Consider the following 18,145-nt stretch of genomic DNA (forward strand, 5'->3'; position numbering starts at 1 on the left):
ATTTGAATTATGATGTGCTTAACAACTCCAATAAATTAGGTGCACCAATTTGGAATTCAAATTCTAGAACCAAATTTGAAATTCGAATCAAGGAAGAAGAAAAAGAAAATAGAAAAAGGAAATGAGGAAGAAGGCCTCGCAGCCCAGGCTGCTCAGCTTCGTAGTCCAGCCAGCCCAACCGCACCCACCTTGCACCGGCACGCGCATGTACATGGCCCACGAGCCAGCCTAGCGCGTCGCCCATGCTCGCGCACCCGTCTACCTCGCTCGCAGCCACTGCCCGCTGGACCCTACATGTTAGCCGCACCCCCGTCTACAGTGTCGTCTTCCTCACCCACACCTCAACCGCCTACATGACCAGCGCTCGACCGATGTGGCAGGGGCAGGCCAAGGGGTCACGCCCGGGGCATGACCCTATCCCCCTTGCGCCGCGCCCATGCAACCCCGCACCACCGTCTGATGCGATGCACATGCCTCCACCGCACGATGCCATCCACCAAGGAAGGCATGGCGCTCGGCTATAAAGCCAGCCCGCACGCCACTCACGCCTAGCGCCCTAGCCTCTCCCTCAGCCTCCTCCACCACTGCTTGGTGGCTCAGCAGCCACACCCCACTGAGAGTAGAGGGCCGAGAAGGAGATCATGAGAGGAGGATCGGAGCCCCTGCACGCTACTGACATCACCAGAGCCGAGGGCGACGCCGTCGTCGTCATCACGAACGCTGGTCGGCACTGCTTCCGGAGCTACACGGCCGCAACTCATCACTGCACCGCTATCCTCTCTTCCACAGCACCTATGGTGAGCCCCAATTTTTCCCCTACTCGCCGCCTGACCTTGCTACATCGGCCATGGCGCTCCATACCGTGACCGTGTAGGCCAAGGCCATCCCTGGCCTCTAGGCACACCAGCACAGCACACTCACATTGACCGTGACCATCCCCAAGCCCTTGGACGATGTAGGCCTCTCCAGGTTCCCCGGACACCGTAATCGAGCACACATGCCACGCTCACGATGCCGCCGCCATGGCGCAGCCACCACCGGAGCACCAGACCACCGTGCCGAGCACTAGACCACTGGTCTGAGCACCAAGCCACCAGTTCGAGCACCAGACCACCGTGCCGAGCACTAGACCACCGGTCTGAGCACCAGGCCACCAGTCTGAGCACCAGACCATAGGTCCGAGCACCCGACCACCGGTTCGAGCACCGACCACCATGGCCAGTATCGATCGAAGCACCTGGCGCCTCCTTGAATCGCCCGTCCCATTTGCTGAAGCCACGGGTAACTCACGCGCACGCCGTGACCACCCCACTAGAACCCCATAGTGACCCGCGCACCGCACCATTGTCACCATGTCGCCGTGGCCACCGGGAAGACTTTACCAGCCACCTGGAAACCGAAAGCCTCGCCTTGAGCTCCAGACGCCCTCGCCGTGTCCACATGGATCTGTAGGAGCCTACACTCCCCACTGTGATGCCCCTCTGAGGCCATAGCCCCACACCGACATCGCCGACGTGATCGGAAGACCGTCGCCATGGCCAAGGCCACCGAAGGCCCTAGAGGACCCCTCGACCTACCCAACATGCCCGCTGGAGCATTGTGACGCCCATGCGCACCATAGAGCCGGCCAATGCCGCTGCACCCATGCCATTCCTACACACCGGTTGTGCTTAAGCCACCGTTTGCCATGACCAGTGACGTAGGAAGCACCATCCGTCACCCTGACCCCACAGTTGCAGTCACCATGGTGTGGGGAGGCTTTTCCCCACCTCAATTGGATGCCTAAACCGTTATGGAAGCTCGCCGGTGAGCACGTCACCGGTGGGAGAGCGTCGTGGAAGAAATAGAGTAGAAGGGGTGAGTTGAGCAGCGCAGCCCTACACCCGATGCACAAGAGCTGAGCCGAAGGGAAATGACGATGGACTTGGTCCACCATAGACCTATCTGCGGTCCATGGACCAGCGTCTCATGGTCCACCGTGAGCCACGCTCATGCCCACAGCCAAAGACCATAGCCCAGTGGAGGCCCACGGCTATGACGTGGCAGCACCACCGCTTGCCACATGTCCGGGTCAGCCTGGCCCACACTGGCCCAACCCGAGCCCACCAAGGCCCGTTTGAGACCCGGCTCGTATTGACCGTTGACCGGTCAGCGTTGACTGTTGACCGTTGACCTAGCCCCACATGTCAGTAACACAGACACCCTGGACCCACATGTCAAACGATGATGTCATACTGACGTCACACGGGACCCACACATCAGGGACCCCTGACCGATGACCGATGACTCACCGTTGACCGACGTTGACTTTGACCGGACCCACATGTCAGTGACTCAAGATCCCCTGGACCCCACCTGTCAGCTTGGAACCTAGACGATGACATCATGATGACATCATGCTGATGTCCTCGTGCCACATGGATCAGTCACAGTGTGACACGTGTCAGCCCAGGATTAATTCAGCCTTTATCCAATTTTAGAAATGATTTAAACTTCAAAAATTCATAACTAATTCATATGACCTCAAAAAAATACGAAACTAGGACCAAAATTCATCTAAAATTAAGCTCTACGCAATGAACCCATGTTTGAGTGCATTTGGCTCTTTTGAATTTTCATTGCTTCTTTGTGCTATTCTATAGACGTTGCTAACGCGACTATAATGCGATCGTTTGCAGACTCGGAGGAGAAACAGACAGACGAGGACCGTGAGTACCGTGAGGAGAACAGAGACGACTACACTGAAGGTGCCACATCCCACCCAATCTCGTAGCACCTATTACGCATGGCTAACATAGAACTGCTATCGCTTTACTTTACTGCTACAGTCATATTATAATAGGACTTGCATGGTAGTATACTTGCTTGAAAGCCTTTACCTTGACGCAACCTTACCCCTACATACCCTGCTATTAGGCTAGACACACGCTTACTGCTATATATTTCATTACTTATACTTCTACTATGCTTATACTATGTGCGTGGTGGAAACTGGTGTTAACTGGACCATGGGGAGAATGCTGCGTGTGTGTGACTGGGTGTGTGGAGGGCGAGAGTTGTGTCGACCAAGTTGGAGTATATGACAAGCCTAGGGCAAGTCTTGCTATGGGATGCTACCTGGGCACCCCTAGAAATGGATACCTATGGTGGGTAAATGGTATATGAGGTGGACCTGGGTGTGAACCTATGATGGGTGGAGCCCGGGATGGAGGTGTTGTGGTGGCACGGTAAATGGAAACCCTGATGGAGACATTCTAGCTTGGTCATCCCTAAGGACTTACTAGTACTCAGATTCACCGAGAAGCCTTACGTACCACTCGCCCTATATGGTGCGGGATGGCTGGACTACTTAGTAGGATATTGCCACTACTGCTAGGTTGATAGCAGACAGTGTAAGGAGGTATGGGGCACGGAGGATTCCCCCCCCCCCACACCCTTCCGAGACTTCATGGAGACCTTGTGGACCCAGCTCATGACTCATAGTTTCAGCCACCCCAGACTTGACTTGGGGTGAACCAGGGCTAAATGGTAGAGTGGCATTATCCTAGGCTAGCAAGCGGCCAGAATCAGCCTAGTTGACGACGGTCAGTGAGGAAGGCGGATCTTGTGGTTATGTAAAACCTCTGCAGAGTGTATGGTTGATCGATCGATACATGTGCCAACTTGTCGGCTATGGACCTTTCCTGGGTTTCGCTTAAACTAGATAGTGAGATAAGTCCTTCTCTTTCTTCCCTCGTGAGAGAGTGTCGGTCATAGCCAGGGGCTACGGGCCTTGAGACAGTGCCGAGAGGGAGTTGGCCTGTCGACTGAGCGATGGTATGGTATGGTGATGATATGGAGATGGTGGTATGTCAATCCCAGGATCGAAACCTAGCTCAGAAAAGGGAATGGAGTGGAATGTGTGTGGGAATGGTGTTAAAACTTGACAAACTATTATTTACTTGATATGCTACTGCATAGGAAACCCTAGCCTTATAGGTTCGTTTTGCTTATATCCAACTTGCATCCAATTTCCACAAAGCAATGCTCATAGGGATGGGAGTGGCCAGTACAAATCATACTAATAAATTTTGGCACATAGGTTCTGCTGAGGAGTATAGCTCCGAGGAGTTTGACGGATGAGGGGTTCGTGCCTACGCTCGAGTTTGGCGATCTTATCTTCAAGCTGTTCTAAATGAATGCTACTTTTGATTCCGCCAATGCGGTGATGTAATAAATTATGTAATTCTGCACTATTTGTACTCTAATATTATCGTTGTATGGATGTGATATTCGACTGGAATTTAGGTAATATGATCTACAATGATCTTATTACACTTCAACGCTGTGGATTTCCCTTCGCGGAAATTGGGGTCGTTTCTGTTGGTATCAGAGCCATACTTTACCTTAGGACGAAACCCTCAGAAATGGACAATAGAATAAGACGTGAACAGCCCTTCTTTCGGTTATATACTAACCCTGCATTTACTTTTATGCAAGGCTTATCTATTATTGACCTGCTAACACCTGTTCCTTAAAACATACAGATGGCAACAAACATCGACTAGCCGCTTCTAGGACCACTACCTCCGGACCACGCCAAGCTTACCTTTGACCTACATGAACTCGGGGGTTTTGCACATACCCTCTACAGAGTTCTCGTCATGTTAGGTGTCCCCGATGAGCTTGTCAAGGTCACCTACACCGGGAAGCCAGCTCAGAAAGGAGGAATCGAAGGACCGATTATCACCTTAGTCGAGTTCCTAGCTAGCACTACCTTACCTTCTGTCCTAGCTTTCACCGAGTTGACTATAGAGGACATAGTCGAGGAAGGACTGCGAGCTATCTCACACAAGGCACTACACAGAGTGATGAGGGACCACTACGAGCACCTAAAGACGATAGAGTTCCGTCTACTTCCCTAGGCCCTCGACCTTAGCCTTACCCGTAGTGAGTAGAGTTTTGTAGCTGGCAGAGTTATCCTTACTGAGGAGGATAGATGCCTTCGTGTCTCAGCTATCCACCTACTAGAGCAGGACAGGTACGTGACCTAGTTGGAGCTGAGGAGACATCAGGACCAGGCTCTTTAGTGGGAGTACCAGGAGCGAGACTCGTAGGGAGCATAGGAGCGAGCTAGTCTACTGGAGACAGTTGCCAAGCTACAGGATAAGCTCAACCGTCATGAGGAGGTCCATAGAGCCAAGGTCGCTGACTTATAAGACAAAGCAGCCGACCTAGGCAACAGGAACTGCTACCTTGACAGCAAGGTCATGGAGTTATAGAGTGAGTTGGATGACAAGAAGGCCGAGTTCAGCCGTAGAGGAGACAGAGAGAGATACAAGGGGATTGATATGCTGAAGATCCAATCTCGAAACAAGACCCTAACTCAGGAGCTAGAGGAGTTCAGGAAGAAGGCCGTTCGCAACTAGGGTCACCTGATCGAGGCACTCAGGTAGACCGAGTATCTACAGGACAAGTGTGAGAGGACATGGTAGGCTTGGTAGAAGTCTGACAGGAAGCGCCTCAGGGAGATGAAGGGTATGTGGGATCAGCTACCCAAGGAGATTTGTAGCAAGACGAAGCCTAGGATAGAGGAGTTTGAGTTAGCCCTGACTCACCTCAACCTAGACACCTACCCTACCCTACCTAGAGCCAAGCCTATTGAGGAGCTCATCGAGGCCTTAAAGTACGTGTCCTGACTTCACAAGTTTGACGAGGAGATCGAGATCGAGAACAGTCATATCCCAGCTGCGGTGTACGAGTTAGAGTAGATGACCCTACATGGTCATGAGTCATGTTAGTAGCTTCTGTAAGTTATACCCCATGATGTACCCCTTATGAGATGTATTATGAGACACTATGCGTAGAGCGATTCTCGCACGTCTTCAAGTGTAGCTACTGGAGATGATGCTATGTAATAAAACCCATGTAATGAATGTTTTGGATATTATTGCATCTTATGGATCTTATTGCTTCTTTGTAATGAGTGTTGGATAGTGTAAATGTTTTTCTTTAAATCATCAAATATCATGTAATCATATTGAATTATAAGCACTGTTGGCACAAGCACTAAATTCTCTATGATCCGTGTTGCAGATGCCGAACCGCCGATCTAATCACCTAATGAACTGGGGACATGCGCCCACCCCTGAACTAGTTGAACCAAATGGGGGACGTGGTGGCACAACCGTGGCCATGGCCATGGCCATGGCCATGGACATGGAGGGATACCCTTCCACCTGGAGAATACTCCGCCGCCTGAGGAGAACATTCCACCACCACCACCACCAAACCTGGCAGAAGTGATGGCACAACCGACGCAGCTTCTTGCAGCTCTTGTTGAAGGAGAAAACCATCACTAGGGAGGTCAGCAGCATGACTTCCAAAGGAAGCTAGAAGGATTCCTAAAGCTAAGGCCACCTACCTATGATGGTACCGACCCTGACCCGCTTGTAGCTGATGACTGGCTCAAGGAGATGGAGAAGAAGCCTGACCTCACTACTTTCACCGACGATGAGTGTGTTGGAGCAGCCGCACACCAACTCACAGGTGCAGCACGCGCCTGGTGGGATAGCTTTAGTGATTCCCATGAGGACCCTACCAACATCTCGTGGGATGAGTTCACTGAAGCATTCACTAAGTATCACATTCCCAAGGGTATCATGGAGGCCAAAGCTGAGGAGTTCTGCAACATCAAGATGGGAAAGGATAGAGTGACTGAGTACACTACTCGTTTCACCAACCTTCTGCGCTATGCACCTTCCTATGTTGTGAACTCTGAGAAGGAGAAGCTGTACTATTACCACAAAGGACTTAACCCGCACATCAAGTTGAAGTTTGGCGGTATTGAGAGCAACACATTGCGTGCTCTGGTGGATCGCTGCATCCAGATTGAGAAGGACCGTGCGGAAGCTGGAGAAGAGTATAGGGAGAGGAAGCGTAAGCCTGAGGAGTCTCTCCGTGGTCGTGATCGCAAGAGGTTCCACAGAGATGCACCATCCAAGGAACGCTCTCGCCACAACAAGGATGACAACCCTAGATCGAGTAGGGGAAGTGGAGGCTACACCGCCAAATACTCCCGCCCTACTCAGGATCGATACACCCGAGACCATTACACTCAGGACTGTTTCAACCGTCCCCGCTCAGCGAATGAATGCCTAGCATAGAACTGCTCCGCACCAAGCACTGGAAACTAGAAGGCAACCGCGCCAACCCCTACAGGCGGTATGCCTTTCACCTATTTTGCTTGTGGCCAACTAGGTCACAAAGCCGCTAAATGCCCTCAGAACTTAGCTGCTCAGAAGTCTCAGTTCAAGGGATCTGCTACTCGTGGACGTCTCAACCATCTGGATGCCGAGGAAGCACAAGCTGCCCCTGACGTTGTGTACGGTATGTTTTTAGTTAATGGCAACACTGCATTAGTTCTATTTGACTCTGGAGCAACTTGTTCATACATATCATCCAAATTTGCATGAGAACATGACCTACCTATAACCCCATGTGAAAAGCCTATCATCACCAGCTCACCCTTAGGAGACCTAAAATGCACCCACATCTGTAAAGGAGTGAGTCTTACCGTTGAGGGTCTTATCTTTGAAGCCGACCTAACCCTGTTACCTTCCACCAACCTAGATGTCATATTAGGTATGGATTAGTTAACCATTCACTGAGGTATCATATCATGTTCACCTAGATATGTCCAAGTGACCCACCCATCAGGCCAAGTCATTAGATGTGAACCCCAGTCCGGAAAGTCCACCTCTATCTTGTGTGCCCTTAAAGCAAGTTTAGAATCACAGAAAAAGGAGAAGACAGTTTATGATGTGCCTATGGTCAGAGACTATCCCGATGTATTCCCTAAAGAATTACTGGGTATGCCACCAAACTATGATGTAGAGTTCATCATTGATCTTTTGCCGGGGATAGGACCCATTGCCAAGAGACCCTATCGCATGTCAGTTGATGAACTGGCCAAGCTCAAGAAACAGCTTGATGAGCTCATCTTGAAGGGATATATCAGACCTAGTGCTTTGCCCTGGGGATCCCCTATTCTGTTTGTGAAGAAGAAGGATAGCTCAATGAGAATGTGCATTGATTACCAGAACTTGAACGCAGTCACCATCAAGAGCAAGTATCCCCTACCAAGGATTGATGATCTGCTTGATTAGCTTCAAGGTGCCAAGTATTTCTCCAAGATTGATCTCAGATCTGGCTATCATCAGATGAAGATTTGAGAGAGTGACATCCCAAAGACAGCCTTCATGACAATTTGAGTTCACCGTGGTGTCCTTTGGACTCACAAATGCTCCCGCATACTTCATGAACATGATGAATAAGGTTTTCATGGATGAACTGGATAAGTTCATGGTGGTATTTATTGATGACATCCTTGTCTATTCATCCACCACTGAAGAACACGAACATCATCTGAGAACGGTGCTTGAGAAACTAGCCCAACAACAGCTATACGCAAAGTTCAGCAAATGCGAATTTTGGCTACAGGAAGTTGCCTTCTTAGGCCACATACTATCAGCTGAAGGTGTTGTAGTTGACCCAGCTAAGATCGAAGCCATGAAAGAGTGGGATCAACCCCGTAATGTGACAAAAATTAGAAGTTTCTTAGGATTGGCCGGATATTATCGCCGATTCATTGAGAACTTCTCCAAGATAGCCCGTCCAATGACCAACCTTCTGAAGAAGACTAAGGAGTTTGAATGGATGCCTGAGTGCGAACAAAGCTTCTAGAAATTTAAACAGAAGCTTACCACAACTCCTGTGCTAGCATTGCCTGATATTAGTAAAGATTTCATGGTCTATTGTGATGCATCCTATCAAGGACTTGGTTGTGTACTGATGCAAGAAGGAAAAGTGATAGCATATGCGTCTCGATAGTTAAAAGAACACAAGAGCCGTTACCCAACCCATGATCTTGAGTTAGCTATAGTTGTGCATGCCTTGAAGATCTGGAGACACTACTTGATAGGCAACAAGTGTGATATCTATACGGATCACAAGAGCTTGAAGTACTTTTTCACTCAGGAAGATCTAAATATGAGGCAATGTCGATGGCTAGAGTTGATCAAGGACTATGACCTAGAAATTCACTATCATCTAGGAAAAGCTAATGTAGTCGTAGATGCTCTCAGTCGCAAGAGTTACTGTCACGCCTTAATCACAGAATCTGTACCACCTGAGCTCAAAGAAGAGATTGATGATTTCCAACTTGAGATACTACCACATGACTTGTTGAATGAGCTCCGCATACAGTATGATCTCATGGATCACATCCATCAAGCTCAGAAAAGTTGTGAAGAGATTGAGTATCTCTGTGGTTTGATGAAACTAGGCTACAAGACCAACCACCAAGAAGATGAACTAGGAACCATCTTGTTTAAGAACAGAATTTGTGTTCCATCTGACCAAGCACTATGAGAGGAAATTCTGTCAGAAGCTCATGATTCCAAGTACTGTATTCACCCTGGAGGTTCAAAGATGTATCAAGACCTAAAGAAACACTTATGGTGGAAAGGCATAAAGACAGACATTGCAGGACTTGTGGCACATTGTAACACCTGCAACAGAGTCAAGGCTAAACATCAAAGGCCTGTAGGATTGCTAAAGCCTCTTGACATTCTCAAGTGGAAATGGGAGAACATATCCATGGATTTCATAGTTGGATTGCCCCGCTCATAGAAAGGCAATGATTCCATCTGGGTGATTGTTGATCGTTTGACCAAGATTGCTCACTTTTTACCAGTTAAGACCAAGACCAATGCCAAAAAATTAGCGGATCTATATGTTGAGCATATTCTCAGACTACATGGAGCTCCCTCTAGCATTGTATCTGATCGTGGTCCTCAGTTTGTGTCCCGATTCTGGGAAGCTCTACATAAGTCCATTGGAACCAAACTTGATTTCAGTACTGCTTATCACCCACAAACAGATGGACAGATAGAACGAGTAAATCAGATCTTAGAAGACATGCTTCGCGCAAGTGTATTGAATTATGGCTCTGATTGGAAGAAATGCCTACCCTATGCAGAGTTCTCTTACAACAACAGCTATCAAGCTAGTATCAAGATGTTGCCATTTGAAGCTCTGTATGACAGACCTTGTAAGACACCTTTGATGTGGTCCCAACCGAGAGAAAGGTCGTTCTTTGACTCCGCCAAGATTCAAGATGCCGAAGAAGGAGTTGCTCAAGTGAAGGAGAACTTGAGAATTGCTCAAAGTCGATACAAGAGCTATGCTGACAAAAGGAGAAGAGAACTTGAGTTCAATGTGGGAGACTTCGTCTATCTCAAGGTATCCCCACTACGTGGAACTATCAGATTCCATGTGAAAGGAAAGCTTGCCCCTAGATTTGTTGGCCCATACAAGATTTGTAAAAGGATTGGAAAGCTCGCTTACAAACTCGAGCTACCCAAGGAATTGATGGGTGTACATTCAGTATTCCATGTCTCACAGCTACGCAAGTGTTTGAGAGTGCCCGATGAAGTAATTTCAACTGATACACTTGACATTCAAGATACACTCGAGTATAAAGAACATCCTATCAGAATTCTAGATAGAGATACCAAAGAGACCCGAAGCAAGACTATTCCTATGTGCAAGATCCAATGGAGCAATCACACAGAGAGAGAAGCAACATGGGAGAAAGAGTCTGACCTCCAGCTATGATATCCTTACCTCTTTGAAGAGTACGTTACGCTTTAATCTCAGGGACGAGATTCTATTAAGGTGGTAGGACTGTAACAACCCAAAAATCCACACACTAAAAATACCAACTACAAAAATTTTCTTAGAACTCCCATGTGATGACGAGTGTCATGTATAGTAACCCAACCTAAGAGATGCATTAGGTCTAACCCCAACCCAAGTTAATACATAAGCATGGCATGTCATTAGATAATTGTGTTCATTTAAATTCTAACAAATAAAGTGTTGCATACATTGATTATTCAAAATGTGATTTGGATTTCCATTTGAATTATGATATGCTTAACAACTCCAATAAATTAGGTGCACCAATTTGGAATTCAAATTCTAGAACCAAATTTGAAATTCGAATCAAGGAAGAAGAAAAAGAAAATAGAAAAAGGAAATGAGGAAGAAGGCCTCGCAGCCCAGGCTGCTCAGCTTCATGGCCCAGCCAGCCCAACCATGCCCACCTTGCACCGGCATACGCACGTACATGGCCCATGAGCTAGCCCAGCGCGTCGCCCATGCCCGCGCACCTATCTGCCTCACTCACAGCCACTGCCCGCTGGACCCCGCATGTTAGCCGCACCCCTGTCTACAGTGTCATCTTCCTCACCCACGCCTCAATCGCCTATGCGATCGGCGCTCGACAGTTGTGGTAGGGGCAGGCCAGGGGGTCACGCCCGAGGCATGACCCTGTCCCCCTTGTGCCGTGCCCACGCAACCCCGCACCACCGTCTGATGTGATGCACATGCCTCCACCGCACGATGCCATCCGCTAGGGAAGGCATGGCGCTCGGCTATAAAGCTAGCCCGCACGCCGCTCACGCCCAGCGCCCTAGCCTCTCCCTCAGCCTCCGGTGCCGCTTGGTGGCTCAGCAGCCGCACCCCACTGAGAGTAGAGGGCCGAGAAGGAGATCGTGAGAGGAGGATCAGAGCCCCCGCACTCTATCGACGTCACTGGAGCCGAGGGTGACGCCGTTGTTGTCATCACGATCGCTGGTTGGCACTGCACGGCACTGCTTCTAGAGCTACATGGCCGCAACTCGTCACTGCACCGCTATCCTCTCTTCCACAGCACCTACGGTGAGCCCCGATTTTTCCCCTGCTCACCGCCTGACCTTGCTACATCAGCCATGGCGCTCCATACCATGAGTGCATAGGCCAAGGCCATCCTTGGCCTCTAGGCACACCAGCACAGCACACTCATGTTGACTGTGACCATCCCCGAGCCCTTGGACGTTGTAGGCCTCTCCAGGTTCCTCGGACGCCATAGTCAAGCACACATGCCACGCTCACGACGCTGCCGCCATGGCGCAGCCACCACCGGAACACTAGACCACCGTGCCGAGCACTAGACCACCGGTCCGAGCACCAGGCCACTGGTCTGAGCACCAGACCACCATGCCGAGCACTAGACCACCGGTCTGAGCACCAGGCCACTAGTCCGAGCACCAGACCACAGGTCTGAGCACCCGACCACCGATCCAAGCATCGACCATTGTGGCCAGTACCGATCAGAGCGCTTGGCGCCTCCTTAACTCACCCGTCCCATTCGGTGAAGCCATGGGTAACTCACACGCATGCTATGACCACCCCGCTGGAACCCCATAGTGACCCGCGCGCCTCGCCATCGTCACCATGTCACCGTGGCCGCTGGGAAGACTCTATCGGCCACCTAGAAACCGAAAGCCTCGCCTTGAGCTCTAGACGCCCTCGCTGCATCCACACGGATCCATAGGAGCCTACACTCCCCGCTGTGATGCCCCTCCGAGGCCATAGCCCCACACCGACGTCGCCGATGTGATCGGAAGACCGCCGCCATGGCCAAGGCCATCGGAGGCCCTAGAGGACCCCTCGACCTACCCAACATGCCCGCTGGAGCATTGTGACACCCATGCGCACCACAGAGCCGGCCAATGCTGCTGCACCCGCACCATTCCCGCATGCCGGTTGTGCTTGAGCCACCATTTGCCATGACCAGTGACATAGGAAGCACCATCCATCGCCCTGACCCCACAGTTGCAGTCGCCATGGTGCGGGGAGGCTTTTCCCCACCTCAATTGGATGCCTGAACCGTTGTGGAAGCTCGCTGGTGAGCACGTCGCCGGTGGGAGAGCGTCATGGAAGAAATAGAGTAGAAGGGGCGAGTTGAGCAGCGTAGCCCTACACCCAGTGCACAAGAGCTGTGCCGAAGGGAAATGACGATGGACTTGGTCCACCGTAGACCTGTCTGTAGTCCATGGACCAGCGTCTCTTGGTCCACCGTGAGCCACGCTCACACCCATAGCCAAAGACCATAGCCCAGTGGAGGCCCATGGCTACGACATGGCAGCGCCACCGCTTGCCACATGTCTGGGTCAGCTCGGCCCACACCGGCCCAACCCGAGCCCACCAAGGCCCGTTTGAGACCCGGCTTGTATTGACCGTTGATCGGTCAGCGTTGACCGTTGACCTGGCCCCACATGTCAGTAGCACAGATACCCTGGACCCACATGTCAAACACTGATGTCATACTGATGTCACACGGGACCCACACGTCAGGGACCCCTGACCGTTGACCGTAGACCGATGACCGATGACTCACCGTTGACCGACGTTGACTTTGACCATGTCAGTGACTCAAGAGCCCCTGGACCCCACCTATCAGCTCAGAACCTAGACGATGACGGCATGCCATGTGGATCAGTCACAGTGTGACACGTGTCAGCCCAAGATTAATTCAGCCTTTATCCAATTTCAGAAATGATTTAAACTCTAGAAATTCATAACTAATTCATATGACCTCAGAAAAATACGAAACTAGAACCAAAATTCATCTAAAATTAAGCTCTACGCAATGAACCCATGTTTGAGTGCATTTGGCTCTTTTGAATTTTCATTGCTTCTTTGTCCTATTCTATAGACGTCGCTAACGCGACTATAATGCGATCGTTTGCAGACTCGGAGGAGAAATAGACAGACGAGGACCACGAGTACCATGAGGAGAACAGAGACAACTACACTGAAGGTGCCACATCCCACCCAATCTTGTAGCACCTATTACGCATGGCTAACATAGAACTGCTATCGCTTTACTTTACTGCTACAGTCATATTATAATAGGACTTGCATGGTAGTATACTTGCTTGAAAGCCTTTACCTTGATGCAACCTTACCCCTGCATACCCTGCTATTAGGCTAGACACACGCTTACTACTATATATTTCATTACTTATGCTTCTACTATGCTTATACTACGTGCATGGTGGAAACTGGTGTTAACTAGACCATGGGGAGAATGCTGTGTGTGTGACTTGGGTGTGTGGAGGGCGAGGGTTGTGTCCACCAAGTCGGAGTATACGATGAGCCTGGGGCAAGTCTTGCTATGGGATGCTACCTGGGCACCCCTAGAAATGGATACCTATGGTGGGTAAATGGTATATGAGGTGGACCTGGGTGTGAACCTGTGACGGGTGGAGCCCAGGATGGAGGTGCTATGGTGGCACGGTAAATGGAAACCCTGAGGGAGACATTCTGGCTTGGTCATCCCTAAGGACTTACTAGTACTCAGATTCACCGAGAAGCCTTACATACCACTCGCCCTATATGGTGCGGGACGGCTGGACTACTTGGTAGGATATTGCCACTACTGCTAGGTTGATAGCGGACAGTGTAAGGAGGTATGGGGCATGGAGGATTCCCCCCCCCACACCCTTCCGAGACTTCATGGAGACCTTATGGACCCGGCTCATGACTCATAGTTTTAGCCACCCCAGACTTGACTTGGGGTGAACCAGGGCTAAATGGTAGAGTGGCATTATCCTAGGCTAGCAAGCGGCCAGAATTAGCCTAGTTGACGACGGTCAATGAGGAAGGTGGATCTTGTGGTTATATAAAACCTCTATAGAGTGTATGGTTGATCGATCGATACATGTGCCGACTTGTCGGCTATGGACCTTTCCTGGGTTTCGCTTAAACTAGATAGTGAGATGAGTCCTTCTCTTTCTTCCCTCGTGAGAGAGTGTTGGTCGTAGCTAGGGGCTATGGCCTTGAGACAGTGTCGAGAGGGAGTTGGCCTGTCGACTGAGCGATGGTATGGTATGGTGATGATATGGAGATGGTGGTATGTCAATCCCAGGATCAAAACCGGGCTCAGAAAAGGGAATGGAGTGGAATGTGTGTGGGAATGGTGTTAAAACTTGACAAACTATTATTTACTTGATATGCTACTGCATAGGAAACCCCAGCCTTATGGGTTCGTTTTGCTTATATCCAACTTGCATCCAATTTCCACAAAGCAATGCTCATATGGATGGGAGTGGCCAGTACAAATCGTATTGATAAATTTTGACACACGGGTTCTGCTGAGGAGTATAGCTCCGAGGAGTTTGACGGATGAGGGGTTCGTGCCTACGCTCGAGTTTGGTAATCTTATCTTCAAGCTATTCTGAATGAATGCTACTTTTGATTCCACCAATGCGGTGATGTAATAAATTATGTAATTCCCCACTATTTGTACTCTGATATTATCATTGTATGGATGTGATATTCAACTAGAATTTGGGTAATATGATCTACAATGATCTTATTACACTTCGATGCTGTGGATTTCCCTTCGTAGAAATTGGGGTCGTTTCAATTGTGGAATTGATTTTGTTCAAGAAGCTGAAGAATAAATCCGTATTATCCAAACCCACATGGCCGCAGCTCAAGCTAGGTAGAAAAGTTATGCTGATCGACGTAGAAAACCTATTGAGTTTGAAGTTGGAGACTTCGTTTATCTAAAAGTCTCACCTATGAAGAGTGTCCAACGCTTTGGCGTGAAGCGAAAGCTTGCGCCGAGATATGTTGGTCCGTTTGAAATCATTGGACAAAGTGGTAAAGTGGCATACAAGATTCAATTACCTCCTGAGATGAGTGCTATCTTCAATGTCTTTCATGTATCCCAATTGAAGAAATGTCTTCACGTCCCTGAAGAGAGAGTTCCACTGGGGGATATCGAGTTAAAATCAGATTTGACCTTTGAAGAAAAGCCAGTTCGAGTGATTGACACTCATGAGCGAGTGACTCGGAGTTGGGTGGTCAAGTTTTACAAAGTCATGTGGAGTAATCAGGGTAGTGAACGCGATGCAACGTGGGAAAGGGAAGATTATTTGAGGGATGGTTATAAGGAATTCTATCAACAATGGTATGCTTTTCAAATCTTGGGACAAGATTTTTATAAGGGGGGAGGGCTGTAACACCCTAGGTGTTTGCCTTCCACATTTGCACTGCATTTCATGAACATGAGCATTATTCATTCATTCATAAGCTTATATCACATGAAACATGTTTTTGAAACATTGCAAGTATCGTTATGTTTCGTGTGTGTTGTTTCCATTATGAAATGTAAAGTGTGCAACACTTAAGTGCAACATGTGCCACTCATTTAGTGAAACAAAGTTAGTTAGTACTATGCAACAAGATTACGAAACAAGTGAAACATGACTATGAAACAATTGTAACATTTCATGTGGTTTTCATTGTTTCAGTACATACCTTGCTTGATTCTTGTGTGACCAATGTATGGTGTGGCTAAAAATGCTTATAAGTAACTTAGTTACACCTAGGATGTCATTTGGAACATTGTTCATGTTGACCACTTTAACTAATTAGGTTCCCAAGTCATGGTTTGACCAAATTTGACCCCTGAACCCTTTGGTTTGACTGTTTAAAAAGTGTAGCTTAGGATGTTTGCATGTCTGAGCAAATTTTATAAAGAACAAACTTTGTTTAGAAGCCAAGTCATGAAAATGTGCACAACATGTTCAAAAAGGACCCACAAGTCAGAATTGAAAGCTGATTCAACACTTGAAAAATGTGCTAAGTCCTAAATGCAATTTCAGTTTGAATAGGCCAACTTTGGCTTGATATAACTCTTGATCCATGGAGAACTGGTTGTTGATTTCTAAATCAAAGTTGTAGCCCTACTATAGCTCTACAACTTTCATGTACATTGCTTCCACTAATTCATCACGGTTTAAGAAATCAAACACTATCAAACATGGCTATCAAGCTGATCATTTTCACTAAATGGCGAGCTACAGTGCTGACCGTTTTCAGAAAACGTCCGACGCGTGGGTGACACTCGTCGCCGGCTGTCTGATCACGCTGGCCACGCGCCGCGGCCGTTCTAGCATCGCAGGCCATGACTTGAACCCCCCCACGTGCCTGCCCGACCTGCTCGTCACTCCATTTTCATTTCTCCGCTCGCCACAGCAAGCGCAGCCAGCAAGCAGCTGCTCCGCCATTGTTGCCGCGGAGCTTCACCGTCACAGAGCTTGCAAACCACCGCAAAAATGCGAACTCCATCTTCACCATAGCTCTGTCGTGACCTCACCTATCTCGTCGACCGTCTAGCCGAGCCCTCCGTGCCCTAGGTGAGAGCCAGTGATTGTTTTTCCACCACTGTCTCCATGGCCACGCCTCGTCGGAGCGGAGCTCACCGCGGCCAAGCACCACCGAGACCCCCTCGTCTCCCTTTCTCTGCCTTTATAGCACCATAGTGACCTCGTGGAGCACGTACCGAGCTCAGTTGAGCCAGCCATGGTCTGTCGCCGGCAGCTCACACCGAAGCTTTGTCATGCCACCATCACCGGCGACGAGTCCTCTCCTCTAGGTCTTAGGTCTCGCTAGTAGCACCAATAGAACCACCTCATCACGGTGATCACGCCGATGCTGTCCAATTTGCTGGAGGAGTCACCGTCGGCGAGTTCCACCATCGCTGCACCGTTGCGTGCGCCTCCCCTATTTCGCTGTCACTGACCGGTGGGGTCAGCTGACACCCAGGTCCCACACGGTAGTGACTGTTGTTCATAGGGCTAGTTCAAAAATTCCAGTTTTGAATGCTGATTTGAGATTTTTGTATCTTCAAATGTGTAGATCCAAATACTGTGATTCAAATTTTGTTAGACTCACAGTGAGGTATAGTATTTAAGAAAAATATGTCTTGAGCACTTTATGTAGAAATTTTGGATGGATTAAATAGGAACTTGAAAAGTGTTTTTTTGAATGCATGCAAACTTGTTTAAATCATAACTTGAGTTTCTGTGATCCAAAAATTGTGAAATTTTGTGGGTAAGCTAGTATTGCTTAGTAGAAGCTCTGGTTAAAATTTGAGAGTCATTGCATGTGTAGTTTTTGAGTTGTATATTTTCATTTTATCAATTAGGGATACTTGTGTGAATTTTTGTAAATTATCTAGGAATCCTATTGCCATGAAACTTGGTAGGTAGTATCTTGGTACCTTAAGGATGCTAGGAAAAATAGGAAATCTGTTGCTTGACACTTTTCACTAAGGTTTCCTAGTTATGCCATTTTAAGTTGTTCTGCCTTACCCATTTTGTGTAGGCTGTTATACTTACTAAAATTGTGTGAAATTTTTATGGTAGTCTACTTAGGACATGTAGTGTCTACTGTAATTTTTGTAGATTTAATGGTGTAG

The sequence above is a fragment of the Miscanthus floridulus genome, chromosome 6, assembly GCF_019320115.1.
Source record: "Miscanthus floridulus cultivar M001 chromosome 6, ASM1932011v1, whole genome shotgun sequence".
Classification (NCBI taxonomy): Eukaryota; Viridiplantae; Streptophyta; class Magnoliopsida; order Poales; family Poaceae; genus Miscanthus; species Miscanthus floridulus.